The 14,890-nt window shown below is 50.4% G+C and overlaps 1 protein-coding gene across 4 annotated transcripts in view; it reads left to right on the forward strand.

The window, feature by feature from the left end:
- The first annotated feature begins 5,759 nt into the window (after window positions 1-5,759).
- ASPDH (aspartate dehydrogenase domain containing) overlaps window positions 5,760-14,890 on the forward strand; it is a 131,348-nt gene continuing 122,217 nt past the window's right edge. The window contains exon 1 of one of the 4 annotated variants that reach the window (XM_073552268.1): window positions 5,760-5,810. The gene's annotated coding sequence lies outside the window, so the exon portion shown is untranslated. Of the gene's footprint in view, window positions 5,815-5,844; window positions 5,888-14,890 lie in introns of those variants that run through there. The other 3 variants (XM_073552272.1, XM_073552270.1, XM_073552269.1) reach the window with 3 other exon arrangements.

The following is a 14,890-nucleotide window of genomic DNA, read 5'->3' on the forward strand; positions in this document are numbered from 1 at the left end:
AGAAGGAGGAGGCGGCACGTGACGGGACTGGTAAGTAACAGCCGCGGGGGGACCCGGTGCTAGGGGAACGGTGGTGGGCACGACCGCTGCCATTACACTTGGCTTTTGGTCTGACTGCTGGTGAAACTTTTGCATGTGTCTGCTTGTAGGGTGAAATGCGGGGATTATAAATCTGTGGAAAAGGGAACCCGTGATGCACAGTAACACCCATCTGCTGCTCAGACTCCTCTGCTGAGATCAGAAGATGTCGAATGGGACGCGCTTCTTCCAGCCTCACTCTTTTCAACAGGGACTTCTTCCATTTCCCCATCGCAGTCAGCTTAGTGCTCCTAAATTGAGACCACAGCTCTTCCATTTGTCCCATGCGGAGTTCAGACATGCTAGCGGCGGTAAGCGGAAACTCAGGGGGCAACCCGATGGCAGGGGCGGCGGTCATACCTGGAGCCTCCTGGCATGGTGATATCAGCTCCGGTGCAGGCTCTGGGCGGCTACCGGTGGTAGCGGAGGCTGCCCGGTCAAAGGTTGGAGATGGCGGTGGAGCGCATGGCGGCTCCGGGTCCACAGGGGTCTCTGGTGGGACCTACGCAACCGCACTAGGTCCAGGCAGGAGCGCAGATTCTTCTTCAGCTTCAGCTCCCAGGCCCTCCGATAACTCCTCCAGACAGGTAGTGCCCAGCGGCGGTTGCAGCGTGGAGGTGGTGACAGACGTGGCCTGTGGTGTCTCAACAGCCACGGGCTCTACAGGTGCTGCCTGGGGAAGAACTGTAGCAGCGACGGCGGGTACCGGAGATATAGGCCCCTCCTGGGCACGCCGCAGGTTCAGGGCCCAGAGAGCCTCTTGTTTCAGCTGCAGGCTGTGTGTCAGCTGGGCAATCTCATCCTCCAGCTGCTGGCAGTCCATTTTGGAAGCAGGGTCGGAGCATTCAGCCATTGTGCTGGGAAAGTTCAGCTCAACCTCCTTGCGCTCTTCGGGCCTCCTTCCTTCTTCCATCATGGCGTCCTGGCGTTCCTTCTCCCTCCCGGGCTCCTTTCCCGCCACAGGGCTTTGCTCCTCCTTCAGGGGGCGGCGTCTTCTTCCTACTCCTCCATACCGGGCCAGTCTACGAACCCCTCTGGGGGTGGGCCATGTTGCTGTAGCATACAAGTTAAGGCAGGGGAGGCCCAGAACAGTCTGCGCTCTTTTCTTGGGACCACCCATATTGTCACGCCCTTCTTCACCGTGCCGACGGCCATTTTGAGAGTCCATTTTACAGTCTATAATTTTGGTTATTTTGCACTCAACAATTAAGTCCAATAAATCTTCGGCACACAGAACCCGGTGGTACCGGGCTTCGTAATCCTGTTCGTGACGCCAAGTTTTTGGGTCGCCCTCACAGGGCTGTGGGGTACTCAGTACCGGGCCGGTGGTTCTCCAAGAGGGGATTTTTTGTCACGGCAGCTATGACCCGGTCCGTAGCCCTGGGCGCCCATTGTAGACAGCGGAAATGTTCATTGCAATGGTTGAAAGTTGGTATAGGAATGATTCATGACGCCACCTGTGGTGTTCGGTAAGAGAGGTGTTAAGCCGACGCTGCGAACAGATCCTCTGGGACAGATGTGGTGCAGCAATGATGTTGTGGACCTCCACAGGTAGGGCAGTTGTCCCAAGGGCAGTGTAGGTGAGGAGCTAGAAAGGAGACGTAGATGGTGCAGTGCCAGGCACAGAGATGTAGCAGTGTGGAGTGTGTGACCGCTGGAATAAGTGGAGGACACCTGGGCATGTAGTTCCAAAGCTTTATTCACAGTCTGTTGTGCATACAGGTGCCCGCATCCATGCCGTGTCCTCCGGGTCAGGGGCTCAGCCAACCTCCAGGCAAGATGAAGTACTCCCAGCACTCCGCCAACATGTGCCTTTTCTGATCATCTCCCCTTTTGCGCCTATAGTGAAGTACTCTTAGTACTGAGTTACACTGGAGTTCCTCCTGTCAGATGTTCCTATCAACTCTACTTGTACGGCAGACAGCTGTAGCCTGCTTCAGGGACTCCTTGCTACTAAGTCCCGGCTCACTCATGTTGCTGTTGTGCCCCCAAGTCTTGTGTGGGAATAAAGTGGTGACAACTTCTATTCCTCCGGTGTCTGCTGCAGGACCATTAGTATCCATACATCCTCGGGGACTGGACACCGGCCTTGCGCTGTGAACTTGGGAAGGGTTCTGCTCTAACCCTAATCCTCAGTCCTCCTCTTCTCCTTACGCTCCATTCAAATTTATCTTTCTTATAAAGAGTCAAGCTTTCCATCAATGTCTCTTTCCTGTGCCAGCAGACCCAGGTCACTGAGGTCTGCTGCAGCACTTCCTTCCATCCATCCCACTCCGGGGAGCTTCTCTCACAGACTGACCAAATCCTAAACTCTTCCCAATCCTTTTGATTCAGACTAAGCTCCACCCGCCTCCCAGCACTCTTCGTGTTCCAAGCAGGGAGCCACCAAAGGGTGCTTTGCTACACTACTATGTTGTGTGGGATGCAGGTGTTGGAGTATGGTCAGGTGTCCCCACCTTACCTGGATGGTGGGGTAGCACACCTCAGGAGGAGGTGCAGTACCTCTGTGGTGACTGAACCCTCAGGGGCGCCACATATGCCAGCAGTGGAGCTAATGAGATGCTCTGCAGAAGCGAGAGCAGCAGGGGAACAAGGAGGAGAGATAAGTATTGTGGGTGTCTGCTGCATGATACTGTGTGGGAGGACTGCACTATACTGTGTGTGGGGGATGCACTATACTGTGTGTGGGGGGACTGCATTATACTGTATATGTGGGGGCTACATTGTACTGTGTGTGGGGGCTGTACTATACTACTGTGTGTGGGGGGACTGCATTATACTGTGTGTGGGGGCTGCACTAAACTGTGTATGTGGGGGTTGCATTGTACTGTGTGTGGGGAATGCACTATACTGTGTATGGGGGCTGCTGCATTATACTCTGTGTGTGGGCTAACCTATACTACTGTGTGTAGGGGGACTGCATTATACTGTATGTGTTGGGGCTGCATTATACAGTGTATGTGGGTGACTGCACTGTACTTTGTGTGGGGGCTGCACTCTGCTCTGTGTGGGGGGTAGCATTACACTGTGTGTGAGTGGAAGTTGGATTGTACTGTGTGTGGGGGCTGCACTGTGTGTGGAGGCTGCACTATACTGTGTGTGGGGAGCTGCACTATACTGTGTGTAGGGTTGCATTATACTCTGAAGGGGCTGCTTTATTCTCTGGGGAGTTGCATTATACTCTAAGGGGACTGATTTATACTCTGGTGGGCTGCATTATGCTGTGTGTGTGGTGCTGCATTAAACTCTGAGGGGGGTACATTATACTCTAAGGGCTGCATTATACTCTGAGGGGGCTACATTATACTCTGAAGAGGCTGAATCAAACTGTGTAGGGGGCTGCATTATACTCTGAGGGGGCTATATTATACTCTGAGAGGGCTGCTTTATACTCTGAGGGGGCTGCATTATGCTCAGGGGAATACATTATACTCTATGAGAGGGGCTGCAGTATACTCTGAGGAGGACTGCATTATACTCTATCAAGGACTATGGGGAGTGCATTTTACTAGATGTACTATATGGGACCTGCATTATACTGTATCGAGGACTATCTGTACCAATCATTCTTCCTCAGCTGGAGCAAAGGTCGGTGCACACGGGCAGTAAACGATGCGGGTTGGAGGCTACAAACTTGTGCAGCGTCCAGATGTTACAGCATAGTGAATGGGATTTGCAGAAATCCCATGTCCACTACGTGTGTACAGACACGAAGATGGACACAGAGCACATCTCTACAGACCGCAGCATGTCTATAAGATAAATTTCACCCATACAATGTATTGGACACAGTGAATCCACACGGTTCAATGAACACAGAGGATTTACCTACGTTCAATAGCCGGCAGCACTTTGAACGTAGTGGACATTTACTGCGTCCAAAATGCTGCCAATTACTGAACGTATGCATCTACCTTAAAGAGGCCGGGAAACAAGCATCCAACAACTTCAATATTGTCGATCGCGCTCGTTTAGCAGCCTGAACTTAGCGCATGTAAATACAACAGAAATATTTCTGTGTGATGGTGCAGTATGTGAGCATTTGGGGCTCTGCTTTAAACTTTTGCCCAGGGCCCCACTTTGTCTAAAACCAGTCCTGCCATTGTCATTCCTTGACAATAGGTGGCAGCGGTGGCGTTCTGCATGGTATCTTCGGTGTCATCTCTTGAGTCTCTACCACTTGCATACTTCTCCACCACTGATTATTCAACTACTTGTAATGCCAAAGCACACTCCTTCACCATCGATTACTCCACTACTTATGACTCTCCTCCACTACTGATTACTGATGAGCTTAAATGGCCTTTGTTTGGCTACTTTTTGGTGCTGACATCATCACAGATAACACAATAACAAACAAAGTCATCTGAAAAGAACACTACAGCCACAGAGACAGATTAGAGACCATTTGATCTCAGTTTTTCTCTTTGTAGTGAATGACTCAGTGACTTGTACCGTATTTTAGGGATTCAGATTGAAGCCTTTAAAACCTTGCTAAACATGGTGTGTTCTTCACCCTGGATGTAATTGTAACCCTCAGTACAAACAAAGGCTTCCTAAGTGTTTAAAAAGGTCCCTTAGTCTGTTTCAATAGCTTCACAATCATGGGGAAGACTGCCGACTTGACAGATGTTCAGAAGGCAGCCATTGACACACTTTCAAAAGGAGGGTAAGCCACAAAAGGTCATTGCTAAAGAAGCTGGCTGTTCACAGAGTGCTGTATCCAGGCATATTAATGGAAAGTTGAGTGGGAGGAAAAAGTGGTAGAAAAAGGTGCACAAGCAACTGAGATAATTGCAGCCTTGAAAGGATTGTAAAGAAAAGGACAGTCAAAAATTTGGGGGAGATTCTCAAGGAGTGGACTGCTGCTGGATTCATTGCTTCAAGAGCCACCACACTCAGACGTATCCAGGAAATGGGCTACAAGTGTCGAATTCCTTATGTCAAGCCACTCATGACCAATAGACAATGCCAGAAGTGTCTTACCTGCGCCAAGGAGAAAAAGAACTGGATTGTTACTCAGTGGTCCAAGGTGTTGTTTTCAGATGAAAGTAAAGAGAATCTATGGGGTATTGTCAAGAGGAAGATGAGAAACATTAGACCCAACAATGCAGATGAGCTGAAGGCTGCTATCACAGCAACCTGGGCTTCCACAGCACCTCAGCAGTGCCACAGGCTGATCGCCGCCACGCTGCATTGATGCAGTAATTGATGCAAAAGGATCCCCGACCAAGTATTCAGTACATTTACTGAACATACATTTCGGTAGGCCAACATTTCGGATTTAAAAGCATTTTTCAAGCTGGTGTTATTAAGTATTCCAATTTACTGAGATAATGACTTTTGGGTTTTCATTGGCTGTAAGCCATAATCATCAACATTAACAGAAATAAACACTTGAAATTGATCACTCTGTGATGACTCTGTATAATTGAACTAAAATAAATTAAACTTTTTGATGATATTCTAATTTAGTGAGAAGCACTTGTACATTGTACTGTAGTTTCCTGTGTTATATTCTCTGGATTCTGTATGCAGTACCTGAATTTTTCTTGCTGCATTATTTTTAGTAAGATGCAGCAATCAGTTTGTTGTATAACTGCAGCGCTCACGCAAAAACATACAGGACTCGGAAGCATCACGTCACAAAAAGATTGCTGACTCCTCACTAAACACTCCCGTAATGCAGTGCGAGCTCAAAGTCCTGCAGCTGACCTGAGCCGTGTGTCCTGGTAGGTATGTTTATATACACACATTATTTATACACACAATATACTTAAAATCGACCTGAGCAGTGTGTCCTGGGGAGGTAAGAATACACGCATATATATGGACATATATATAGACATATATATACATTCATGCAGCTGACCTGAACGGTGTGTCCTGGGGAGGTATGCATATACACACACTTTATCTCAGAATCACCATCAGTACTTGAACATGTCAGCAGAACCACCATCATTACATGAATACATCACCAGAACCACCATCATCAGTACATGAATACATCAACAGAACTTCCATTAATACATAAATGCATCACTCGAACATTCATTAGTACATGAACATCACACCACACCTTCATCAGTACTAATTTTGGTGCTGTGTTTATGTACTGAATGTGATTACGTACTCATTTAATCACATTCAGTACATAAACACAGCACCAAACTTAGTGCAGCCGTCAATTGTAAGTCAGGTTACCCTCCTTCTGTAAACTGACCCCTATACTATGCCATCACACTATCTGTCTTTCTGAAAACTTTCCAGTCTACTGAGCCTTTGCACTATCCATTGTCATTTTTACTATCCCACCATAGTGTGCCCATGCACTTTTTTTTGTATACCAATCCACCCATAATGTGCCCTTGTACTGTCCCCCTCCTGTATATTGCCACACCATAATGTGCCCTTGCATTGTCCCCCTCCTGTATATTGCCACACCATAATGTGCCCTCGTACTGTCTCTCCTTCTGTATACTGCCCCTCATATTGTGCCCATCTTCTCTATTCTGATCCACTACACTGTGCCCTTCCTCTGTGCCTCTTGTATACCAATCTCCCCATAATGTGCCTGTGAGGAGCTGGCCACAGACTAAAAACTATTGGGCCAATGCACATAGAGTAGAGTCCACAGCTCTACGGGATGCAGACTTTTCCAGCACGGAGCACCGGTTGCATCAATATTGTTGTGTTTTATTAGTTATTTGCTTGTGATTTGATTTGTTTCATAAGGGTCTCATTACACTAAATGACGCACCAGCGATCCCGACAACGATACTACCTGGTCAGGATCGCTGGTGTGTCGCTACATGATCGCTGGTGAGCTCTCAAACAGGCAGCTTCACCAGCGATCAGGACCAGCGAGGACGCTGGTAACCAGGGTAAATAGAGGGTAACTAAGCGCGCGCGTCCCTTAGTTACCCGCCGTGTACCTTTGATACCAGCGTGCTCGCGCTGGGAGCTGGTATCCAAGGTAAACAGCGGGTAACTAAGCGCGCGTGGCGCTTAGTTACCCGCTGTTTACCTTGGATACCAGCTCCCAGCACGAGCACGCTGGTGTCCAGGGTACACAGCGGGTAACTAAGGGACGCGCGCGCTTAGTTACCCGCTATTTACCTTGGATACCAGTTCCCAGCATCTGCTTACAGCGCTGGGAGCTCGTTGATCGTTGATCTCCCGCTGCCACATGCAGCGATGCATGCTGGCCAGCGGGAGACCAACAATCAAAAAATGGCCCAGGACATTCCTGCACGACCAGCGATACCCGGCGGGGGGGCGGTCGCTGATGCGTGCCACACGCAGCGAGATCGCTGATGCGTCACAAAATCGGTGACGCATCAGCGAACTCGTTAGCGATCTCGCTGTGTGTGAAGTACCCCTTAGTGATTTGCTTGCTCGTCAGTTCATCCTCAAGAATCAATGTTTACATTCAGTGACAGTAAGCAGAGGAAGACGGGCAGGCTGGATCTTATGTATACCTATTGCCAGACAGGAGATTGATAAAGGGAAATGTAAAGCAATCATTCCATTAATCTCATCTGTATCTCAAGGTCTCAGGTCATAGTACTCCCAGCCTTAAGGGCCTGTCACACTAAGCGATATCGCTAGCAATATCGCTATAACTTGTGACGTTATAGCGATATTGCTAGCGATATCGCTGTGTCTGATACTTACCTACAACCCGCTCCCCCGCTGGTTATCGCTGATCGCGCGAGAACAGGCTGGACCGTTTCTCGTCGTCAGCTTCCTGCGGCGCTTCCTGCTGTGACGACGAGCGACGCGTGGAGCCGGGCGGGAGGACGCAGGATCGCCTTGTCTGACAGGTAAGTAGCGACCCCCGTCCCCAGCGATGTCGCTGGTGAGATCTGCCTGTGTGGCAGCTCACTAGCGACCACTTAGTGATGTACCAGCGATCCTGACTGCGTCATATCGCTGGTCGGGATCGCTGGTACATCGCTAAGTGTGACAGTACCTTTAGGCCCATTGTGTTGAAAGGGATAGTAGACCCAGGTGAGCGGTCACCACAGTGGGTCTCATATGCAAGCCCAGGTGATGGGAGGTTGAAATATGCTTCATTCTTTGAGCTAAAGGAAAATGTCTAAGGAGAAGAGAGAAAAAGATGATGCAGATTTAGTCAGTCAGTTGTTGGAGTGACTTTGAAGGGAGAGGATCCTGGCTGAGGTGCATGGATGGCCTATGGAGTTTTGGTGATCGGTTGCTGGCTGGGCTGGATCTCCCTGCTGTGGTTGAGGGATTTGGTGTATGGATTTCACAAACTTTCTTAAGGATTGCTGATCCTGGAAACATGGATGTCTGTTGTGTTATTTGTCATCTGGAGGAGCCTGGTCTGTAACTACAGACCATAATGTTGGGAGATACGAAATCTGTGGGCCAACCAAAAGTTGGGAGACAGTGAGTATCGCCTGGTTCAGTGGCAGTGGAACTATTGGCCCCTGGAAGGGTTCGGCCCCCGGAAGGGTTCTTGTGGACTGGGGGCATTGTATTTTGGCCATCGACCTGGATTTGTTGTAAAACTATGGACATATGGAATAAAAAAATAGTTGCATTGTTAACCTACTTGGTTGATTATTACAACCAACAACCACAACCTCAGATCTTAACACTGTGTCCTTGCACTGTCCCTCCTTCTGTATACTGCCCCACCATAATGTGCCCTTGCACGGCCCCTCCTTCTGTATACTGCCCCATCATAATTTGTCCTTGCATGACCCCTCCTTCTGTATACTGCCCAATCATAATGTGTCCTTGCACGGCCCCTCCTGTATACTGCCCCATCATAATGTGTCCTTGTACGGCTCCTTCTTCTGTATACTACCCTACCATAACGTGCACTTGAATTGTCCCTCCTTCTGTATACTGCCCCATCATAATGTGCCCTTACATGGCTCCTCCTTCTGTATACTGCCCCACCATAATGTTTCCTTACTCGGCCCCTCCTTCTCTATACTTCCCCACCATAACATGCACTTGAATGGTCCTTCCTTCTGTATACTGCCCCATCATAATGTGCCCTTGCACGGCCCCTTCTTCTGTATGCTGCCCCACCATAATGTGTCCTTGCACAACCCCTTCTTCTGTATATTGCCCCACCATAATGTGTCCTTGCACGGCCCCTCCTTCTGCATACTGCCCCACCATAATGTGTCCTTGCACTGCCCCTCCTTCTGTATACTGCCCTACCATAATGGGCCCTTACTCGGCCCCTACTTCTGTATACTGCCCCACCATAATGTGCCCTGGCACATTCCTCTTTCAGTTAATGCCCCCATACTCTGCACACCTTCGATATACTGAGCCTCCATACTGTGCCCTTGTACTGGCGCTCCTAGTGTCATGGTGGGAAGAAAAGTTTATGTTTAATAGTGACATTGCTTTTTTTAGTGACGTGGTTTGGTATGGTTACTATGTGGATGACCTGCTATTCGTATGGTCATATACACCATGCCGAGCCTCGTCACTTTTCTTCTTCTTCTTATTATTATTATTTATTGTTATAGCGCCATTTATTCCATGGCGCTTTACATGTAGGAAGGGGTATACATAAAAACAAGTACAATAATGTTGAACAATACAAGTCATAACTAGTACAGGAGGAGAGAGGACCCTGCCCGCGAAGGCTCACAATCTACAAGGGATGGGTGAGGATACAGTAGGCGAGGGTAGAGCTGGTCATGCAGCGGTTTGGTCGATCGGTGGTTACTGCAGGTTATAGGCTTGTCGGAAGAGGTGGGTCTTCAGGCTCTTTTTGAAGGTTGCGATGGTAGGTGAGAGTCTGATATGTTGTGGTAGAGAGTTCCAGAGTAGGGGTGATGCACGAGCGAAATCTTGTATGCGATTGTGGGAAGAGGAGATAAGAGGGGAGTAGAGAAGGAAATCTTGTGAGGATCGGAGGTTGCGTGCAGGGAAGTACCGGGAGACAAGGTCACAGATGTATGGAGGAGACAGGTTGTGGATGGCTTTGTATGTCATGGTTAGGGTTTTGTACTGGAGTCTCTGGGCAATGGGGAGCCAGTGAAGGGATTGAAAGAGGGGAGAAGCTGGGGAATAGCGGGGGGACAGGTGTATTAGTCGGGCAGCGGAGTTTAGAATAGATTGGAGGGGTGCGAGAGAGTTCGAGGGGAGGCCACTGAGCAGGAGGTTGCAGTAGTCAAGGCGAGAGATAATGAGGGCATGGACTAGGGTTTTTGCAGATTCTTGGTTGAGGAATGAACGGATTCATGAAATATTTTTGAGTTGAAGTCGGCAGGAAGTGGAAAGGGCTTGGATATGTGGTTTGAAGGAGAGATCAGCATCAAGGATTACCCCGAGGCAGCGAGCTTGTGGGACTGGGGAGAGTGGGCAGCCATTTACTGTAATGGATAGGTTCGTTGGGGTGGTCATGTGAGATGGGGGAAAGATGATGAATTCTGTTTTGTCCATGTTAAGTTTCAGAAATCTGGTAGAGAAGAAGGATGAAATAGTGGACAGACATTGAGGGATTCTGGTTAGCAGGGAGGTGATATCTGGTCCAGAGATGTAGATCTGTGTGTCATCAGCATAGAGATGATACTGAAAGCCATGAGATTCTATAAGCTGTCCCAGGCCAAAGGTGTAAATGGAGAAGAGCAGGGGTCCTAGGACTGAACCTTGTGGGACTCCGACAGATAGGGGGTGAGGTGAGGAGGGGGTGTGTGAGTGGGAGACGCTGAATGTCCGGTCTGTTAGGTATGATGAGATCCAGGACAAGGCCAAGTCTGTGATGCCAAGGCATGAGAGGGTCTGTAATAGTAGGGAATGGTCCACTGTGTCAAAGGCAGCCGACAGGTCCAGGAGGAGGAGGACAGAGTAGTGTCGCTTTCTCTTGGCGGTTAAGAGGTCATTGGTGACCTTAGTAAGGGCAGTTTCGGTGGAGTGGTGTGACCGGAAGCCAGATTGTAAGCGGTCGAAGAGGGAGCAAGAAGAGAGATGGGAGGACAGTTCAAGGTAGACGTGTTGTTCCAGTAGCTTGGAGGCATAGGGGAGAAGTGATATAGGGCGATAGCTAGATACAGAGGATGGGTCAAGAGAGGGCTTTTTGAGGATAGGTGTGATTGAGGCATGTTTAAAGCTTGAGGGGAAAACACCAGTTGTTAGTGATAGGTTGAAGAGATGGGTTAGGGTTGGGATGAAGACTGTGGCGAGGTTTGGGATGAAGTGGGAAGGGATCGGGTCAAGTGCACAAGTGGTGAGATGTGATCTTGAGAGTAGAGTGGAGAGTCGATCTTCTGTAATGGTGGAGAAGTTGGTTTTGGAGGTGGAGGGCTGGGAAGACGGGAGAAGGGGCTCTGGGGGTTGTGGACCAAAACTGTCTCTGATGTTATCAATCTTCTGCTTGAAAAATGAGGCAAAGTCTTCAGCTGAGATGAGTGGGGAGGGAGGAGGTGCTGGGGGACGGAGGAGAGAATTGAAGGTGTTGAATAGCTGTTTAGGGTTGTGAGACAGGGCGGATATGAGCGATGAGAAGTAGGTTTGTTTAGCTGTGGCGAGTGTGGTCTTGAAAGTAGTGAGAGACTGTTTGAATGCGATGAAGTGCTCGTTGGAGTGGGATCTTTTCCATCTGCGCTCAGCAGCCCTGGAAGCTCGCCTCAGTTCTTTGGTCAGGCTGGTGTGCCAGGGCTGTCTGTTGATTTTGCGAGCTTTGGTATGTGTAAGTGGGGCAGCAGATTCCAAAGCTACAGCTATTGTAGTGTTATATAGAGCAGCAGCATCATCCGCATTGTGTAAGGAACTTATATCTGTGAGAGGGAGGAGGGATTCAGAGAATGAGTGTAGGTCAAGGTGTTTAAGATTTCTGCGAGGGTGTGAAAGTTTGTGGGGTGGGGATTGTAGACATGGAGTGGAGAGGGAAGAGAATGTGAGAAGGTTGTGGTCAGAGAGAGGAAGAGGTGAGTTAGAGAGGTTAGATAGGGAGCAGAGGCGGGTGAAGATGAGGTCCAGTGTGTGGCCATCTTTGTGGGTGGCTGTAGAAGACCACTGAGTGAGGCCGAAGGAGGAAGTGAGAGATAGAAGTTTAGTGGAAGCTGAGAGGGAAGTGTCAATGGGGATGTTGAAGTCGCCCATGATGATAGTAGGGATGTCCGCGGAAAGGAAATGGAGTAGCCAGGTGGTGAAGTGGTCAAAGAAGGTGGTGGCAGGCCCTGGGGGCCGGTAGATGACAGCCAGTTGGAGGTTGGAGGGGGAGTAGATGCGCACAGAGTGCACCTCAAAGGGAGGGAGGGTAACAGAGGGTGGCAGTGGGATTGGGGTGAAGGAGCAGGTATCTGACAGGAGAAGACCAACTCCTCCGCCATGTTTGCTGGTGGGGCGGGGAGTGTGAGAAAGGTGGAAGCCACCATATGAAAGTGCAGCAGGAGACCCTGTGTCAGAAGGGGTGAGCCAGGTTTCGGTGATGGCGAGGAAGGAAAGTTTGGTAGTAACAAAAAGATCATGGATGTAGGAAAGCTTGTTGCAGACAGAGCGAGCGTTCCACAGAGCTCCTGTTAGTGGGACTGGGGATGCGGGGGCTGGGTGAATGGGTATAAATAGCATCAATTATAATTTGAAATTTCCATTATCTGGTCCCAATATAAAGATTTCCTTCCTAGATATCTGTTTAAGGCCTCTTTAACACTTCAGTCTTTTTGCATGAGTCACAATCCGTCAAAGTGTGAAAAAAAAGGATCCAGTGCAGATTGGAAAAACTGATGCACTGGATCTATTTTTTTAACTGATCTGTCGCAGCAGCCAGTGTGAGAGAGAGAGATATCCATTCTAGCAGACGACGGACGGCGACGGATCCGGATCAGTCAACGTCAGTCTTTTCAACGCAGACAAAAAAGGGCGGATTTCGACTGACATCAAAAGACAGAAGTGTGAAAGAGGCCTAAGGGGCCCGTCCCACATAGCGAGATCGCTAGCGAGATCGCTGATTTTGTGACGCATCAGCGATCTCGCTGTGTGTGACACCTATCAGCAACCGGCCCCCCCACTGGGTATCACTGATCGGACGGCCATTTTTTGATCGTTGGTCTCCCGCTGGCCAGCACGCATAACGTGTGGCAGTGGGAGACCAACGATCAGTGAGCTCCCAGCGCTGTAAGCAGACGCTGGGAACTGGTATCCAAGGTAAATATCGGGTAACCAAGCGCGTGTGGCGCTTAGTTACCCGCTGTGTACCTTGGATACCAGCGTGCTCGTGCTGGAAGCTGGTATCCAAGGTAATCAGCAGGTAACTAAGTGCCGCGCGTGCTTAGTTACCTGCTATTTACCTTGGATACCAGCGTCCTTGCTTTTCCTGATCGCTGGTGAAATCTGCCTGTTTGACAGCTCACCAGCGATCATGTAGCGATGCACCAGCAATCCTGACCAGGTCGTATCATTGTCGGGATCACTGGTGCATCGTTTGGTGTGACTGGACCCTAACTGGTGATGTTACCATCAGCAGGGTTCACACTTGACTTTATAGGACAGACATTTCAGATAATGCTGTGGGAGAAACGGCCGCCGTCGAGTGTCCGGGCCGGAACCAAAGGAGCCGTTATCTGGGTTCCGGGGGAAACTGTTCCCGGGGGACAGGATTCGAGGACGGACTGTTATGACGGACAGATGGGCTGGGGGAAGGACCACTATAAAGGAGGCGGGGAATTCTCCAGTCAGCAGACGAGGACAGAGACTGCAGGAGAGCGTGGGAGCGACTGAAGGCTAGAGCGTCTTACCAGTGCGAGAGAGGACGCTCACTGAGGACTCCAGAGGGACGGTGCCCAGGCGATCATCCGAGACTTGCTGTCCCACTCCAGCCCGCAGCCGCTGCGGCCACAGTACAGCCCGCGGCCGCTGCCACCTCCTCTCAGCCCACGGCTGCGGCCTGCTCCCGGTCACCCGTGGCCACTGCCGCCTCCTCTCGGCCCGTGGCTGCGGCCTGTTTCCCGCGACCCGCAGGCGCCCCGCTCTCACCTGTGGCCACAGCAGGTATCGTGCAGTCGGCGGCCACCGCTGTCCCGCTCCGGCCCGCAGCAGGGGCCGGGCCTCCGCTGACCGTGGACTTCCCGTCGCAGCCGTTAGCTGCGCAGGTGGCCTGTCATCCACCACCTCACATGGCTGCCGCTTGCCCCAGTCCGGGGACTGAGGCCCTTCCACACAAGGACTCCGCCGGGGCCTGCGGAACTCCAGTGTCACCAGCGCGCCGGTGGGCGCGAAGACTTCACCAACATTTCAGCAACTGGGCCCAGCAACTATTACGCCGAAAGACCACCAACCCGAATGGCGAGGGACATCTGGACGGCTAAATAGACTATAATTAAGGACCCATAGTCGGCCATACCGAGGCCCTATAGTGACCGGCCGTTGCCGGAAGTAGTGGTGTGCTCTACATCTGTGTTTGCCTGTTTAGAGCCCCTGCGCGGGCAACCTGTGTTACCCCCTTTTTGTTGGTGATCAGGCCGTGACTGAGGAAAGTTCCCTCTAGTCCCATAAACGCTATTATAAAAAGCACCGAATCGTCTCGCGACTCGTCACTGCATCCTGTGTACCTGCAAACACCACATTTGGCGTAGTCAGCAGGATGAAGTCTCCGAGCACAGATGGTGGGGCACCTGACCAGAGTGGGGCTGCGGGCGCTGCGGATGATGGGGGTCCCTGCTCCAGCATTTCCCTGGGGGCTATGCTAAGTAACATGCCCGGTTTTCTGGCTCCAATACGCTGTTGTGGAGCTGGACAGAACGTATGCGGGGCCTTTTCCGCATGCACCCCATTACCCCCGATTTAGAGGCTGAAGTGGCCCTTATGGCGC

This window comes from Dendrobates tinctorius, unplaced genomic scaffold (genome assembly GCF_039654945.1).
Source record: "Dendrobates tinctorius isolate UK_male_01 unplaced genomic scaffold, ASM3965494v1 ptg000189l, whole genome shotgun sequence".
Taxonomy (NCBI): domain Eukaryota; kingdom Metazoa; phylum Chordata; class Amphibia; order Anura; family Dendrobatidae; genus Dendrobates; species Dendrobates tinctorius.